The sequence below is a fragment of the Euprymna scolopes genome, chromosome 6 (genome assembly GCF_053919585.1).
Source record: "Euprymna scolopes isolate OS-2025 chromosome 6, ASM5391958v1, whole genome shotgun sequence".
In the NCBI taxonomy this organism is placed as follows: domain Eukaryota; kingdom Metazoa; phylum Mollusca; class Cephalopoda; order Sepiida; family Sepiolidae; genus Euprymna; species Euprymna scolopes.
The window spans coordinates 47,332,878-47,352,224 of NC_136487.1; the positions used below are offsets into that span (position 1 = coordinate 47,332,878).

At 33.2% G+C, this 19,347-nt stretch overlaps 1 protein-coding gene across 2 annotated transcripts in view; it reads right to left on the reverse strand.

Moving 5' to 3' along the window:
• The window catches only part of LOC145277641 (uncharacterized), a 358,623-nt gene extending 341,572 nt beyond the window's left edge, over nt 1–17,051 (reverse strand). The window contains exon 1 of one of the 2 annotated variants that reach the window (XM_080129218.1): nt 16,772–17,051. The gene's annotated coding sequence lies outside the window, so the exon portion shown is untranslated. The remainder of the gene's footprint in view (nt 1–16,771) is intronic. The other variant, XM_080129220.1, reaches the window with a different exon arrangement.
• Between the last annotated feature and the right edge of the window lie 2,296 nt (nt 17,052–19,347).

Genomic DNA, 19,347 nt, shown 5'->3' on the forward strand with positions numbered 1-19,347 from the left:
GAATGGTTGTAAAGAGATAACTTCGAATTTGGGGGTATCAAAACCAAAGCAAAATATTATAAAAGTAAAAATAAAATAGATAAACCCCATAATTTATTATACCATACCTGTTCACACTGAAACACTTATCACAATATTCTGTGGATCTATATTAAACAACCTTGTTAAACTTTGTGACATATTTCCATTCTATGGAGGTCAGGCTCGAACGAACATCCCATAATTTTATTATTCCATATTTCTTCAAACTGAAACATAATTATACATCTTCTATCATTATATGTGATCAGTTTTTTTTTTTTTTTATAATAGTCAACCATATAGAAGTCTATTCGTGACCAGACACACGCACAGACGTTCAGCTTTATATTATAGATATATAGGCATGCCATAATTTCTTGTGTATCGGTATATATGCATATAAGTATATATAAATAGTTCATAATTTTGAGTAATCCAATATATAACATGTGTAGATATTTCGAAGTGTTATATGAAAATTGTGAATTATTTGTAGTTGCTTCATATAAAGTAGAAATAAACTAGCATTGCGGTGAAGCTAATTTATTGTTTTTATGCTATAAATAAATCTTTGCTTAAATGGTATTACAGTGTATTGTGATATTAAAGTTGATCATTTTTTTTTTCCAATGCAAGGTTTATTTGTTCGAAACAATGGATAACATTTCTCTCGGTAACTTGTGATGGAGGCGATACTCTTGTATTGTGCAGGTGAATTTTCCAGGTGCAACTAGCGGAATAATCCCATTACTACACCCACAAATCTTATTATCGCTTCGCAAACGCATTTCAAAGTAAACAAAGTACATCACACCAAAACCAACAACATCGCCATCACTAAACGAACTTTTTTCTTTCACTCCTAATAGATATTCGCTACCCTCTATAAGGGTACATGCGTGGGGAGTCTAAAAGCAAAGGCTAGGAAATTTCCGAACGGGGTTTAATGAGTCCGGTGGCAAGGATATCTAGGACGACTGAACACAATAACCTTACAGTCAACAAGATACAACACGTATGTCAGAGGACGGTTAGGTGGGAGATGTATGGGGGCGCCTAATAACAAATGCAATGAAGCGATTCAGGCGAATTGAAAGACAATAACAACAATAACACAACAGCAACAATCTGAAAAATAGTATTCAATTTTTATGCAAGAAAAAAAAATACTGCATATTAAAGACGAGTGCCTTTTTAGTTGTATCAGGATTTTTGACACCCCTAGCACGAAACTGCGATTAAAATATAAAAAACTCGCAATTTCTTTCTTTTTTAAAGTCTCTTGAGACTGAACGGAGACATCAGTAGACGTTTGATAATAAGTATCCTGATATAAGTATTATAGAAATAATAATAAGTTGTTTTATTATAATTTTATTTCCAACCGTATGCTATGTATTATACTGCTGTTTATTTAATGCTTGCGCGGGTAATATTACTAAATATTACTAAACAAACGATCTATTTAGTTCGCCAGTCTGCGAAGCTGGGGATAATCGAAGTGTACATCACACACACACACACACACACACACACACACACACACACACACACACACACACACACACACACACACACACACACACACACACACACACACACACACACACACACACACACACACACACACACACACACACACACACACACACACACACACACACACACACACACACACACACACACACACACACACACACACACACACACACACACACACACACACACACACACACACACACACACACACACACACACACACACACACACACACACACACACACACACACACACACACACACACACACACACACACACACACACACACACACACACACACACACACACACACACACACACACACACACACACACACACACACACACACACACACACACACACACACACACACACACACACACACACACACACACACACACACACACACACACACACACACACACACACACACACACACACACACACACACACACACACACACACACACACACACACACACACACACACACACACACACACACACACACACACACACACACACACACACACACACACACACACACACACACACACACACACACACACACACACACACACACACACACACACACACACACACACACACACACACACACACACACACACACACACACACACACACACACACACACACACACACACACACACACACACACACACACACACACACACACACACACACACACACACACACACACACACACACACACACACACACACACACACACACACACACACACACACACACACACACACACACACACACACACACACACACACACACACACACACACACACACACACACACACACACACACACACACACACACACACACACACACACACACACACACACACACACACACACACACACACACACACACACACACACACACACACACACACACACACACACACACACACACACACACACACACACACACACACACACACACACACACACACACACACACACACACACACACACACACACACACACACACACACACACACACACACACACACACACACACACACACACACACACACACACACACACACACACACACACACACACACACACACACACACACACACACACACACACACACACACACACACACACACACACACACACACACACACACACACACACACACACACACACACACACACACACACACACACACACACACACACACACACACACACACACACACACACACACACACACACACACACACACACACACACACACACACACACACACACACACACACACACACACACACACACACACACACACACACACACACACACACACACACACACACACACACACACACACACACACACACACACACACACACACACACACACACACACACACACACACACACACACACACACACACACACACACACACACACACACACACACACACACACACACACACACACACACACACACACACACACACACACACACACACACACACACACACACACACACACAATAGAATATTGTGATAAGTGTTTCAGTGTGAACAGGTATCGTATAATAAATTATGTTTTTTAAAATTTTATTTTTACTTTCATCATATTTTGCTTCGGTTTTGATACCCCCAAATTCAACCCAAATTTACAACCCTTCTTTTTCATAACCTATCATACTTTCATAAATCAGAGTCCATTTTCTGTAGGCTGCTTTTGAACCCAGTCAATAAACGCTTTTAAAGAGAGGCCGAAGACACACAATGTCAGTGTCTCGTAGGTTTTCCAATTCTCTTTTCATATAGGCTGATGTGAACCTCTTCTTTGTTTTATTTTAATTCGGCTGAAGTTCTCGGAAATCAAGTGACCCCTTTCTTGGGGTTAGCACTAGATCTCTAAATGAGATACGTAGATATTTGAATATTCCATTTAAATTTTTCTTTACATCTCAAACACTGAGAGTTGTGTCTTGTCATATGACTAATAAAACCTAACCCGAAAAGACAGCGCGTCCATATACACCACAGGAAGACTTAGTTTTAGGCGGCCTCAGGCTCACCCTGTCTGACACCCATGTTTATTTTGAATTCAGTTCATATCCACGACTAATTTCTCGGGGAAGTTGTCAAACTTCAAATTGGGTTTGCACGGACGGCATTTGTTTGTTGACATTTTCCCGTCAAGTAGTTGGTTGCGTATGCGATTATCATCCAGTCAAACTAATTGACCAGAGAAGCGTAGGCGAAATACAAGTATCATATCATATCAGATTCTAGGCAAGTGACATCTTTCAAATACTTCGGCGTCCAAAATAAAGAACAATCACTTCATTCTTAAGACCACGAGAATGTTATACTAAGAAAAGCTCTCAAGTGTGTTTAAATATCGTCTGTACAGCACATACACCAGGTCTTATTGAAATGCAAAAAGGCAGTAAATATCCAATCATCACTGTTATTATTGGCTCACAAGAAACTTTCACACAGGTTTTCAGAGATCTTTCCCTGAAAACAGCCTGTAATCTCAATGAATTCCAATTAAATAATATATACTGACAAAGTGTTATACATTCTCACCTTTCTGTTCACACAGTCAACATGAGGGACTTTCAGCCGCTTTATCAATGTGATACTTCACATAATTTGTCCTAAGCGCTGGCTCCTGCGCAGCACATATTAAAGCTTCTGTCCCAACGTTCAAGTCACATTTTAGCAATTATCGCCAGGTTTTTTTCTCTTAGTAGAAAAGATCTCTAGTACATTTTAGTTTTAATCCACTTGTCTTTCATTTCTTGTTCATTTATTTCCTTAAATTCCTTGCTCTCAAGCAATTTTTCAAATTTTGACGCACCGTTTATAAGCTTTGCCTAACGTTTGGAGATAAAAACTTCCAGACTATTTTCTTCTATAAGTCATTGTCCTTCCTCTTTTCTTTTCACATATAACCTATCGACATCACTCTTTGGGTGAAAAGCTCTATCCATTATCATCGCTTTATTTGTCTGTATATATTATTTGTCTGTATATATATATATATATATATATATATATATATATATATTATATAAATTATAGATAATATATATGATATACCTGTATTATATATATATATATATATATATATATATATATTAAGTAATGTGATTGATAATTTAAAATTTAAAAATCAAATTATAATTAAATTAAAAATCCGTTTCATAAGAAGGAACAACAACAAAATCACTTATCTGTACGATCGTTTCGGAAAACAATGCTTTTTATTGTGGTAGACATCAAGTTATGTACAATAATTACATATAGTTTTTTAATAAGCAAGGTCTCCTCGTCAGCAAATTTTGAAGAGTTTTTATTAAATTTAAAAGACACCATAAATAAACCTAACATTAAAAGTAAGGCAGATGTATCTGAAAAAAATTGAAATAAAAGGTCTGGATTTAAAATTTATAAGAAAATTAATATGGGTTAGAGATAGAAAAGAAATAGATTAAAATATAGATTTGAATTTAAATTATAAGTTTGATTTAAGTACCACATTTCAAATATATATATATATATATATATATATATATATATATATATATATATATATGTGCATATATATGAAAAAATAGACACACATAGATATAAAGGTATATATATAGAAAAAATATATAGAGAAATTTACCTTTTAATTTTTCGCTTTTAAATATATATACATTTGTTTTAAAAATGTTGCCTACTAAACTCCTTTGTCAGTTTTTGGTCTACAGACATAAAACTTAATATATAGGGCATTCGAATTTATGCGAAACTATATATTTGGGTTTTAGCCTGGGAAAATCGGTGCAGAATTTTCTAGATGAAGATTGCACGACGGTATTAAGAATATGCATATTCATGTTTTTATTTTAGCATTGCAGCAAACATGTTTTTATAGGTCAGGCAAAAAGTAAATCGCAAGCTAAACGTTTTGGTTTCGATTCTCGGTCGTGGCGCACGAGTCATTTTTTATTTTTTATTTTTAAGCATTAGGTCAAGAATATTCTTTTCATTGTTTTGACCCTCGAGTGTGTATCCATTGGCATCTTATGTTTATTTATAGAGTGATGTGGTCATCTGTTGATTAACTGTGTCTAACCTTGTTTGATATATACTCGGAACAATGAAAAGAATATGCTGTTGTCATAGACTTATTAATTATGACTACGAAATCTGTATTAGTCAAAATATCATATTTCAGTGCATTTTACATAGCAGGCAATGCAGGGCTTCCCGCTAATATATATATATATATATATATATATATATATATATATATATATATATATATATATATATATAACTACTTAATTTACTCACATAAAATTAATATACAAAAGTATAGATTTATGCGTAAACTTTAAGTATTTACTTCAAAAATGCTCAATACGTAGGTACAGCTAGTTAGTAATTTATAAAATATATATGGCGATTAAGCTACACTGAATATTCCGCGTTTCATTCACTCTAGGACTCTTCAGGCTTATGCGCATAAGCCTGAAGAGTCTTAGAGTGGATGAAACGCGGAATATTCAGTGTAGCTTAATCGCCATATATATTTTATAAATCACTTACTGCTATATATATATATATATATATATATATATATATATATATATATATATATACAAAGAGAGAGAGAGAGAGAGAGAGAGGAGAGAGAGAGTACGATATAGAATGCAAGGGAATTGACTTTTTTTTATAACACTTAAGTAAGTGCTTCGCCTTAAGTAATTGAACCTGAAAAATTAGAAACAAAAATTTATGATTATATATATATATATATATATATATATATTATCAAAGAGAAACCGATGAAAAATTGAAAAGAGACTGTTTAAAGAATAAACCAACAAAGTGGGCGACCAATGATAATTCAGAATGAAGAAAGAAAGAAAAGAATATAAGAACACACACACACACACACACACACACACACACACACACACACACACACACACACACACACACACACACACACACACACACACACACACACACACACACACACACACACACACACACACACACACACACACACACACACACACACACACACACACACACACACACACACACACACACACACACACACACACACACACACACACACACACACACACACACACACACACACACACACACACACACACACACACACACACACACACACACACACACACACACACACACACACACACACACACACACACACACACACACACACACACACACACACACACACACACACACACACACACACACACACACACACACACACACACACACACACACACACACACACACACACACACACACACACACACACACACACACACACACACACACACACACACACACACACACACACACACACACACACACACACACACACACACACACACACACACACACACACACACACACACACACACACACACACACACACACACACACACACACACACACACACACACACACACACACACACACACACACACACACACACACACACACACACACACACACACACACACACACACACACACACACACACACACACACACACACACACACACACACACACACACACACACACACACACACACACACACACACACACACACACACACACACACACACACACACACACACACACACACACACACACACACACACACACACACACACACACACACACACACACACACACACACACACACACACACACACACACACACACACACACACACACACACACACACACACACACACACACACACACACACACACACACACACACACACACACACACACACACACACACACGGGGTTTCTTTTTCTTCATTTGAGAGCTAGTTTGTTCTGTGGAAAGCAACCACTTATTAAATCTCCCTGCGAGGACTTCTGGTTTTAGCATGTCCAGTGTCGGAAACATGTAAATTTGTTTTAATTAAATAAAAATATATCTTGCGCTTCTTTTGTTGACCACTTTTAATAACCTCGTTTAATTAATTAGGTATCCCTCTTGAATACCTTTAATCTAGTATATATATATATATATATATATCTCAGGAGCTATTTAATAAACAGACAACGGACTGTGCCTATATGCACACAAATATTTTTCAGATAAATATAATTACACATATCTAACATATCAATAAAAGTAAACTCGATTTTTTCAAGCATCTACAGTTCCAATAGGAACAGTAGAAACAGAAATAGATAGAAACAATAGAAACAATTGAAACAGAACATAAACAAATCTTTTACACCAATCATTTACAACACTTTCTAAAACGTTTTTCACAAAACAATGCGCACATTGTATCTCCGTTTAAAATTTATTACATTTATTCCGACCAAACTGATTCTCTCGAGTGCGTAATCGCTCAAAGAAAGTAGTTTTGCTCTCTATTCATTTCGTTTTCTTATTCCCCTCAAATCACTGTATTACTTTTCCTATAAGTAGAATTATTTTTATTAATTCATTTTTAACTTATACTAATTAAACTAATTTTTAAAAATACATAAGAAATGCTCCCTCACATTTACTAACTAATAACTTGCGCCCTGAATATATTAGAAAAATAGGGGAATAGCGGAATGCTTGAATTTCAGGACTGGCGTCTGGCTGTTTATAATATTTTTAATCATTCTTCAGAATGCTTGAATACATTACTGAACACTTAGTCATATTCAAAATGGCATATTAGCCCGACTCTGAGGTTAATATTTCCGGTGTTTTTTAAACTTTCAATATAGATGACTCTATTCACACCGGTCTTTTCTTTTTCAAGATACGTAAAGTCAATCATAAAAATCGATATATTTGTGTTATGTTTTTAGTAGTAACTAAAAACATAACACAAACAGATAAACATCTTTAATTATGTTTTAGGGAAAATAAATAATATATTTTAAAATAAAAAAAGTTCCCCTTGCTCGCTCTTTCTTTTTTCTACCTTTTCTTTGTTAGATTGATTTTTAACTGCTATTGTTATTGTATATTTCATTCCTTTTCACAATTGTTGTGGTGTGACCACCCTACGAATAATATTACATTCTTCCACTTACTATAAAGACAGGGAGAAGGTGTCATTCGGCGTTAGCACACCGGTAATGACACATTTGATTTTTATTTAATACCCATCTATTAAATATCTGTTAAAAAATATTCAGCACACAGGTAATGCACGAGTTTTTTACTTGTGGTAGTCGGACTGACGTATAGCTAATCTGTAGCAGTTGCTTTTCTGTTGAATATTTGAAAGTATCCTATACCTCTATAAGGCCACCATTCGCCCATGTATGGAGTATTGTTATCATGTTTGGGCTAGTGCATCTGCCACTAGTCTCTCGATCCTAGACAAGGTTCAAAAGAGAGTCGCCAATCTGATAGGTCCTGAACTGTCAGCTAAACTTCAGCCTCTGTCACATCGACGAAATGTTGCATCCCTATGCCTGTTCTAGAAGTACTTTAACGGTGAATGCTCTGACGAACTGCAACAATAATAGAATTAACGTTAAAGTGTTGTTTTTGTTCTGATACTACAGTTAATCTGTTATCTCTCTGTATTTGAACGATGAGTCCTTCTATACTGCGACCATACATTTATTACAAGGCAAATAAAAACAAATAATCTTTCTTTCATGAAATAATGTTACAAAACTTATTTTTAGCTAAACAGAAATGTACTTTATTTTCCAACGATCATTTAAAATTATCAACAACAAACAATTTAAAAATTTTATATATTTTTACTTGAATATAAACCTGTGCTTCTACTCAATATGAACAAAACTAAATCCACTCATATAAAAAATATCAGCAATGAAGCGAATGACAAAAAAAATATTTTACATTTTAAGGTGGTAGCTCATATTATTATAAGAATTTAACGAGTAATGAGCACCCACTTCCTGCCCAGTTACTAAGTAAGTCGACTTATAATCAGATAGTTTTTTAATTTTGGGACGAGAAGCTTAGGGTGGTGCATTTTTCTTTTACTCATCCAAATTGTTTCTTCTATTGTTGTTGTTTTAAATAGAAATGGGCGATTTACTTTGTAATATTTTCGAGATTTTAGACGCATTGGTGAGAGTAATTTATGAAAATAGCACTTACTTTACACACACACACACACACACACACACACACACACACACACACACACACACACACACACACACAATACCCATGTTTGTCTGAGTAGTACAAGTGTCGGAACAATCTATCTAATATAGCTAACTATTTTTTACTCGAACGTAACCCTAAAATTATTTAAAGTTTACAGGAGGGGCAACAAAAATGTATCTTAAAACATTAAATATGGTTTCTGCACTTCATTTTATATATATATATATATATATATATATACATATATATATATATATATATATATATATATATATATATATAATTCTGCAAGTTCCAAATATCAAGTTTTCTCAGTTGGTTATTTAGTAAATTCTTTTATGTATATATATATATATATATATATATATATATATATATATATATATATATATGTGTTTTATAATTAAATAATTATTTTATATTCCCCCAGGCAACGATCTAGCTAATTTGCATATTCTTTTAAACATTCATTTTAATTAATTCCCTATCAATTTTTTCGGTTTTCTGATAGGTTGATCATCTTTAGTTAACTAATACGTGTAACTATATTCATGCAGATATTCTACATTATTTATACTTGTGGTGGCATAGGATTAATATAAAAAAAAACAACATTTTTAAATCATTACTGGGTTCAATGTAGTATAATAATAAATAAGCTGCATTAATCAAAATATCATATTTAAGCGTATTTTACGACCGGGTAATGCTAGGCGGCCTGCTAGTTTAACTATGTAGCATCATGTTTGGTTAAAGTCCGTTTTATATGTTTGCATGTGTAAGACGGTTTTATGAAATTAACTATAAAACTATCCTATCTCTGGCCAAGTCTTTATTTTTGTCTTTCGTTCTCTCAAGTTCATTTCATCACTTCATCCTTTGTTTCCTTCGCCATCTCCTGTGAATTGGACTTTCTACCTTAATTGTGTTATATTTACGGACGTAATAACTTTCATTTATTCTTTCAACGTAGCCAAACCTTTGAAGTCTTCTGTTTTTCACAATATCCCTATCCCGTTCAGATTACTGATGACCGCCAAGGTCACATAACTAATAATGTATTTAAGATTAACATTACACACCTGTCGTATCATTCTCATATATTCTCTCCATGCAACACATGTCCTTAACCCTCACTAGCCATATTTCACCTCTACACATCATCACACTACGTACACTAGGCATTGCTAAACGCATGTGAAAAAAAGAAATGATTCCGTGACGTCAGACTTATGTTAACTATACGAATTATGGAAAAGTAGAAGCGACAATGATTTTTTTAAAAATCTTTGTTTATCTTCTTCAAACTGCAATTAATAATTAATCTTTGTTATAATTTTGTTAGGTTTTAAAATTTACACAGTTCAATGATTAATAATATTATAAACATTTGTATATTAAATATCAAATACGGTTTTAATAAATATGTACAAGTGTTCATGTGGTTAACTACCGGCTTCCATGCTTTTGTTTGATAAAAAGAGACGAACAAATATAAGAGTCGTCTACAAAATGCTTAATATTTGTGCAATAATATTTTAAAATCGGTTTTAATTTGGCGATAAAATAGCTGGCAAGAGTCATATTTATATTAAAACTTAATATTTAAAAAAAAATTAAACACAATTAATTAAAAATCTATATTGTAACAGAACATTTTGAAATAATGGAATTTTTATCGTTTTAATCTTTTAAAGATTAATTAATGTTTAGGAAGTTTCTTTTTCTTGGCAATTCAACTGATTATAGTACATATTAATTAAAAAAAACGCTATTAAAAAACATAATAATATTGAATTTATATCATTTTTTAATTGCAACTTCAAGGTAAGTTTTTGTTTCATAAGTATATTTAACTTTTTAACTTTTTAAAAATTTTACTTACTTGAACTCTTATGTCTCATACTAAATAGAAATTCCGATAAATTTAAATATATTTTGTTCAAATTTCGAAATAATAAATATGGGCGGTGGACACGCGCTAAAAAAATATTTCCCCTCGTATATTTTACAGAAACTGCATTTTATATGTAATTTCATTCTAAAATGGATAAATATCGAAAATTTTACGAAAATCTGACCATTAGTTGATTTTTGCTAGATTCATTAAACACAATTCGGAATACTTACTACATGGGAACGTTATTTTAAAGCGCCAATTATGTAAACACGATTTTCGTACAATAAAAAAAAAACTTTTAAAAATTAGTATTACTTTATTTTGCCCTTCTTCTTTTAAATGGTACAAAAGTTGTATTGGTAATATTAATTTATAATAAAGTTACACCGTTTTACAGATGGGGGGGGGTAATTATGTGTTGAATTTTGAAGGTGCCCAACGTACACATACCTGATAGATCCTTCCTTTGTTCTACAGTAGCAACGCTGTTGGTTAATAAAGGCAGAAGTTTTCTTAAGCTAGTCCATCAACTTCTAACTCTTGCAAACGCATAAAGATTTGCTCCATCCTGTGCTCCAATAGTATCACCATAGTAACAAAACTTCTCGACAAACGCAATAGTTTCGCCATTTTTTTTTTTTTTTTTTACACAGTGATCACCACTTATCAAGGCCCGGAAGCCACTCAGGGATAAGGGTTATTGCAAGTACATTACGTTAGTGTGGAGATTTGATGGAGTGTTTACTTAAGGGGGCGGTTCATTAGGAATTTGTTAACATTAGACTTGAAGACATCCAAGTTGTAGTCCGGAGGGAAGCAGGCAGACGGAACAGAGTTCCACAGGCGTGCAGTTCTAAGAAAGAAGCTTTGTTCATGGAATCCGCGTTTTGATTTAGGCACAGATATAGAGTGGGGGAAATTTTTCACAGTGGATTCAGCTAGACGGGTGTTTTTCGTGAAAGATTGGCGAGGGGGGACCAGGGATTGGAGTTCAGTTCATTTAAATATACTTTGTCCACATCTGACTTCTCATCCATCTTCATTGCTTACAGTTCTTGCATATCTTTTCTCTCAACCTATCAGTAATTCTACTGCACTTCTTGTGTGCCAAATGCTTACAAGCGCCACAAAATATTGGAATACTCCCTACTCTCTTTCCACAAACATGTATATCCCGTATCTCTCTTTCCTCCTCTTCTTTTTGACTTTTCGATATACAAACACGTGGCCTTCCTTTTTAACTGCAATATTTACGTAATTGGATTGTTTTTCTGTATCCATTCAAGAATTAAATCTTTATAAAAGAAAGAACTCATGAACCTTGACGTGGTAAATGCTTCAAGTGGATTTGAGAAGTTTTATCATTGCACATATAGAAAAGCACACATAGACAATCAACTGTAGATTCTTTTATAAGGGAGGAGCGCGTTCGAAATAATTGTTTCCTTGTAGAGCATAACTGAACCATTATATTTGACTTTTGTACTGTAAACATTAATTCAAGTGATTATGTAAAATAATTAAAGAAAATCAACAGTTGGTTCTTTGATAAGACAGGGGCGCGTTCGAAATGAATGCTTCTGTTTAGAGCACATTTGAACCATGATACTAGACTTTTACATTTGAAACTTTATTTACGGATAATATTATAAAATCAACAGTATATTCTCTACAGTGCAATATAGATTACAATGTATTGTGAACTAAGTCACTGCGGAAAGGCATGTAAAGCTTCCTTTCGGTATATTGCGGCGAGGGGATCCCTAACCTCAGCAGGTAATTAATCGATTTAATTAAAAAATGGGTAATTTCGCCGATTTCGATTATAATGAAACATTTGTTGATTCTTATTCAATAAGAAAAGTCAGGTTCTCCTGTATATATATATATATATATATATATATATATATATATATATATATATATATATATATATAATAGTTATGGCAGGGGAGCCTCGCAGATATATTTGTGCATCATTCAGAATTGTGCTATGTATGTATATATATATTATATATATATATATATATATATATATATATATATATATATATATATATATATATAAACGTGTGCATGTATTTGTTTTATCTATTTATATAAATATGATTCCTATTTAGCTACCTGTATAGTGAATTACCAATGTTTATTACAATGTTTATCAGGAATGTTAAGAACCTGTTCGACAAACCTACTGGATTATATATATATATATATATATATATATATATATATATATATATATATATATATATGAAATAAACAAATACATTTACTTACATACTTGTTTTATCCTGAATTTGCAGATACCGGCCTTCCTCTCCCCTTAAAAAATTTTTATTTTTTATTTTATATTTTATTTTTTATTTATTATTAATTTTTTATTTATTTATTTATTTATTCATTTTTTTCCATTCAGTGTGTTTTAACAACTCTTGCTGACATTTTCTTAAGTAATAACCTGTACATTTCAGTTGACTTTTTTTTGCCCTGTATTTCTTTCGCGCCTTTTAATATCTTTTTGTCTGGGTCATTTTGACATTTGCTTTTCTAGTTTATATTTTATTCAACCACCATTTATTTTTTTCCTCTTCTTCTTCCCTGATCTTTCTTATTTACATTATGTCTCGGCAGCATATACTATTTTTCTTTTATTAATATTATTTGAATTTTCCCCCTTTTCCTTGTACATATTTGTGCATTATTCCATGGATTTTGGCCTTTTGGATTATTTTGGACCATCTTCCAATTACGGGATTTCCTTGGATTTTACTTGTGCAAATAGAAATTCAATTAACTTTCTTGGAGTTATATTTTGCATTTTACCGTCATTGAATTATTTACCTTTCACTAGACTATCCATTCACGTGCAATCACCTTTTTCTTAACCATATTCCCTCTGCTTCACTTTTTGTTATCAAGTACGATCTGTGACTAACTTGCAGTTTCATCAAATACTTTTGTATGCAAAATCCGATCTCTGATGAGAAGGAAAGTATTTCTTCGAAACTCCGCGGATTAAGGACTATCCACTTATGAAGTGTTTTCTATTCAGATTAAATATGTTTTTAACTCTTTTTCAAAGTGTTTTTTAACATGTTTTATTAACTGTTTGCTCTTATATATATATATATATATATATATATATATATATATATATATATATTATTATTATTATTATTATTATTCCAGATTAAAGGGATCTAAAGATAGAAACCAATTAATTCAACGAGATTATTAATAGTGCTAAATAAAAAGAGTAAGATGTGTTGTTGTTTTTTTTAATTTCAAGTAATCAAGTTACATACTGACGACAATAACAATGTTACTGTTTCGGTAAAGTTTGGACCGAAACAGTAGCATTGTTATTGTCGTAACTCTGTAACTTTTTACTTGAAATTAGATATAAACATATATATATATATATATATATACAGAGAGAGAGAGAGAGAGAGAGAGAGAGAGAGAGAAAGAGCGAAAGAAATATAGATAGATGTTTCATGTCTATATATGTGTGTATATATATATATATATATATATATATATATATATATATATATATATATATATATATATATATGATAGAGCTTTAATGACTTTGTGTTTATTTTTTCCAAAAACAACGTGACTCGTTTTATTTGATAATTGAAACGTAATATCGTGAACACGTAGCGGTAGAAAACAGGATAATTTTGCTTCAACAGGTTTTTGTTTTGTTTAAGTTAATTTTGTCTATGCTGGAATCGTAAAAGACAGACCAGTTCATTTTTTTCATGATTTTAAACTTGACGTCCCCCCGACCAAAAAAAAAACCAAACAAAACAAAAACAAATAATAAAAAAAACTACAGCATTTAGAGGAATATACCTATCTACCTACCTTCCTACCTACATATTTAAAATGACATATTTACATACACCAATGAAGGGGTAGTTATCGTCGAGCAATGCTGGCGGGTAAAAGCACGGTAAATTTTGCCCCCATCTCGTGTGCCACGTTTCTATTTGAGCGGGGAGGAGCGGTTATAAACTGATGACATGTCTACGTTTATTTTTCAGTAGGAAACAGGTAAATAGGTAAAAATCTATTATAATGGTCGACTGCTTCTCTTCACCTACGCATGAAAGAAGAAATTTTTTTTCTTCGTATTTTTTTTTAGCAAAAAAAAAAAAAAAAAAAGAAAAAGAAAAGTAAAGCAAAACAAAACAAACAAAAAATATTCTCCATTTTGGCTAACGTAAACATTGAAATCGTGATGGCAAAAAAAAAAAAAAAAAAAAAAATCTTTCCCAGAAGTTATATATTTTAGATTTTCTTTTTCGTATCCGGACTAAGTTTAATAAAATGTTTAGTCTAAATAAAGGATCTGTTTTTTTTCTTTCTCTGAAATACAAAAGTAAATAAATAAACAAATAAATAAAATAAGTAAATAAGAAATGAACAAACAAACAAAAAAACAATCTAAAATATACAAGTCCTTGGGGAAAAATATCCGTTTTGCTTAGTTTGTGTCGATAAATAAAAAGAAAAGAAAGGAAACAGCGCGCATACACAGAGAGGTCGCAGGTCATGATTATAGATTTTTACCGGTAAACATAGTTTCCTTATAGATCGTGTGAGAGAAATTCGTCGTTTCCAATGGAATTAGAGATTACAGTAACACCGGTTATGAAGCAAGTGTCCGCTATCTAATGAAGGTAAAAGAGAAAAGTCACACCTTCCTATCGGTGTAAACATAAAATAAAATATTTTTGAGCGATCACCGTACTCCACAGGTAACAATAGACAAAAACCTGTAATTCCTTTGAAAGGATATTTGTAAAATCCCCACTCAAAATGTTACGGCCTGTATACCGAAACTCGATCTCACCCCACCTTAAAAAATATCAAGACATCTTTCAACCACACACACACACACACACACACACACACACACACACACACACACACACACACACACACATACGCACACACGTGTATGACATAGCACAGCAGATCTATATTATTTTTCATCATCATCATCATCATCATCATCATCATCATCATCATCATCATTCCGTTAAACAGAATAGACAAATAATTAAAAAAAAAACATTAATTTATTAATAATTGCATCAAAATAATACTTATTTCTTACCTATAAAAAAGATTCTTCCACCAACAGTTGGTCCTAAAAAATGTCCACGAGTTTGTAGTGTGTAATTATTTTTTTGTTATGGTCCAGGTCTATCCAGGTCTATCCATCGTAAGAAAGCGTGTGTGTGTGTATGACGCGTTCACAGTTAAAGTCCCCCATGAAAGGTAAGTGCTTGCGAGCAGAGCTGTCACCGACAGAAACACACTCTCGCTCCTCTTCCTCCTCCTCCTCCCGCGGCGTCGATAGTGTTATTCTCCCTTTCTTCTAACCTGTTAACTACGCTTCCCCTCTCTTTCTCGCTTACCGTGTGCCTCTCCTCCGTTTCACGCGTTGACCGCAACTATCCTTCTCGCATGGCTTGTCTTTATTTAGCAGGTTCGCGGCTAGAGCGAACGTCGTGGGTCGGAATATCAATTCACGTGGTTTGATTACAACAAAGGTTTTCTTGTTAAATCAGTTCTACCTGCCCGACGTTGCCCGGCAGCCCCTATTTAACTTGTTCCCCTAGAATAGAATAAAATAGAGTTAGACAGACACAAGGCCAGTTTTTTTTTTAATGTGGGGAAATCCCGCTCCCCTAAAAGGGACATTCTGAGCAATGATAATTTTATTTTCTAAATTACCTCAGTCTAGAAGGATTTCTCTTTCATTGACCGAGGACAGAACAGATAAAGTGTAGTATCAGAACATATATTACACTTTGCATTATTTATTTATTAAAACATAAAAAAATAAATCATTTTAGGAAATCAGGCACAAGGAGCGTATGGAATCGGTGACTATTCTCTATTTAATTTGAATCATTGCAGTCACCACAATGTCACATTTTTTTTACAAAATAGAAATTGCTTTAGATAAGGTAGGAAGCTACCTCTTGCAAAGAGCTAAAATATTACTTTAAGGTTAAAAATAAGATTTCAACACAGAAAACAGCAATCCTTCTCGTCTGTAAGAAACATCGCTCATGGAATGTGAGAACTAAAGGACAAAATAAAGGAAGTGAGAATTACGCCCAAGATCCAATTTCTGCTCTCCTTAAAATTTACTATATTTGCTTTAAGGGCCATTAAGGGAAATTAATTTATAAATATTTTCAAGAAATTTGAGTCTTTTTCACTTTTTCACTTTTTTTTTTTTTTAAGAAGGATGTCCTTTTGAGTGGCTATTTTTAACCAATTATTACTTTTTAAATCAGATTTTTAAATTTAAATTTAATTATTATGGTTTCGTTTAGTAATTAAATTATTAATTAAACCAACAATCTGTAATTAATTATGTTAAAGTAATGTTGGTTAACATTCAATTCATAATTGGATCTCATTACATATTAACTTACAAATTTTTAATGCAATGGATTTGCTAAGAATTTTTTACATCAAAAATAAGCTTCTGTTCAGCAGTTTAAATGCTTCCGAATTCCTTGCAAACTTTGAAGGGAATAAAAATCTATTCATTCATTATTTTCAGCTATCAAGAAAAGGTTATAATACCTGGCCTGATTACTAAGATACAGAAATACGTACTGATTGATTTAATTTCGTAATTAAATTACTTTTTTCATTTTAAAAAAAGTTCGCTTTAGTATTTAATCCTGCTGCATTATTCCAATAAATAATGGATTGATAATAAATTTTTTAAACAAATGTGTAAATCATATAGCAATTAGTAACACACTCACTCACACGGAATTATATATATGTTGAATATGAAAACTAGTGGCTACACATATGCAAATATATTTCAGTGACCACCCTGCTGGGGAAAATCACATCATCAGGCCAAGAATAGGGAAATATTCTTGGCCTAATGATGTGATTTTTTCCTAGCAGGGTTGTAACTGAAACATATTTGCATATGTGTAGCCACTAGTTTTCATATTCAACATATTCATATTGCTCTGTGTAAACATTGAGCACTCTTTGGTAGACACATTGTGTTTTTTTTGTTTTTGTTTAAATAACTAAACAATACTACAAAATACACACACACACACACACACACATACACACACACACACACACACACACATATATATATATATATATATATATATATATATATATATATATATATATATATATATATATATATATAGTCTTGTAGGATTATTCAGTCATAGAAATGCTTTTAATTTGCCTAGAATTTTTATATGGCCAGAAAATGTACGACTTACATTGCCCTCTTGTATATCCTCGGTCTACCACTGGTCCTGGATATGACCTTAAACTATATTCGATGGTGAGGCTCAAGCTTGCGGACTTTGGGGAGTGTGGCGCCACTCTTTAATTGCCATTGTTCCCAGGTCCATTCTGACCCGGAGTGGTAGTACCTGTTAGGGTCCCAACTATGGGTTAAATAAAATCCTACTTGAAAAAACAAACAAACAAATATACTCTATTAAAAAATTGTTCTTCAAAATAAGTGAATTCGACATTAAATAACCTGAAAAAGAATCGGTCTACCACTATTATTCTTACACTCATCAGTAAAGCGCTTAAGAGATAAGGAAGGAACAGAAAAAACGCAAGGGAGAAAAGAAAAGAAAAACAAAGAAAGAAATAAGGTAAAGCGGAAGA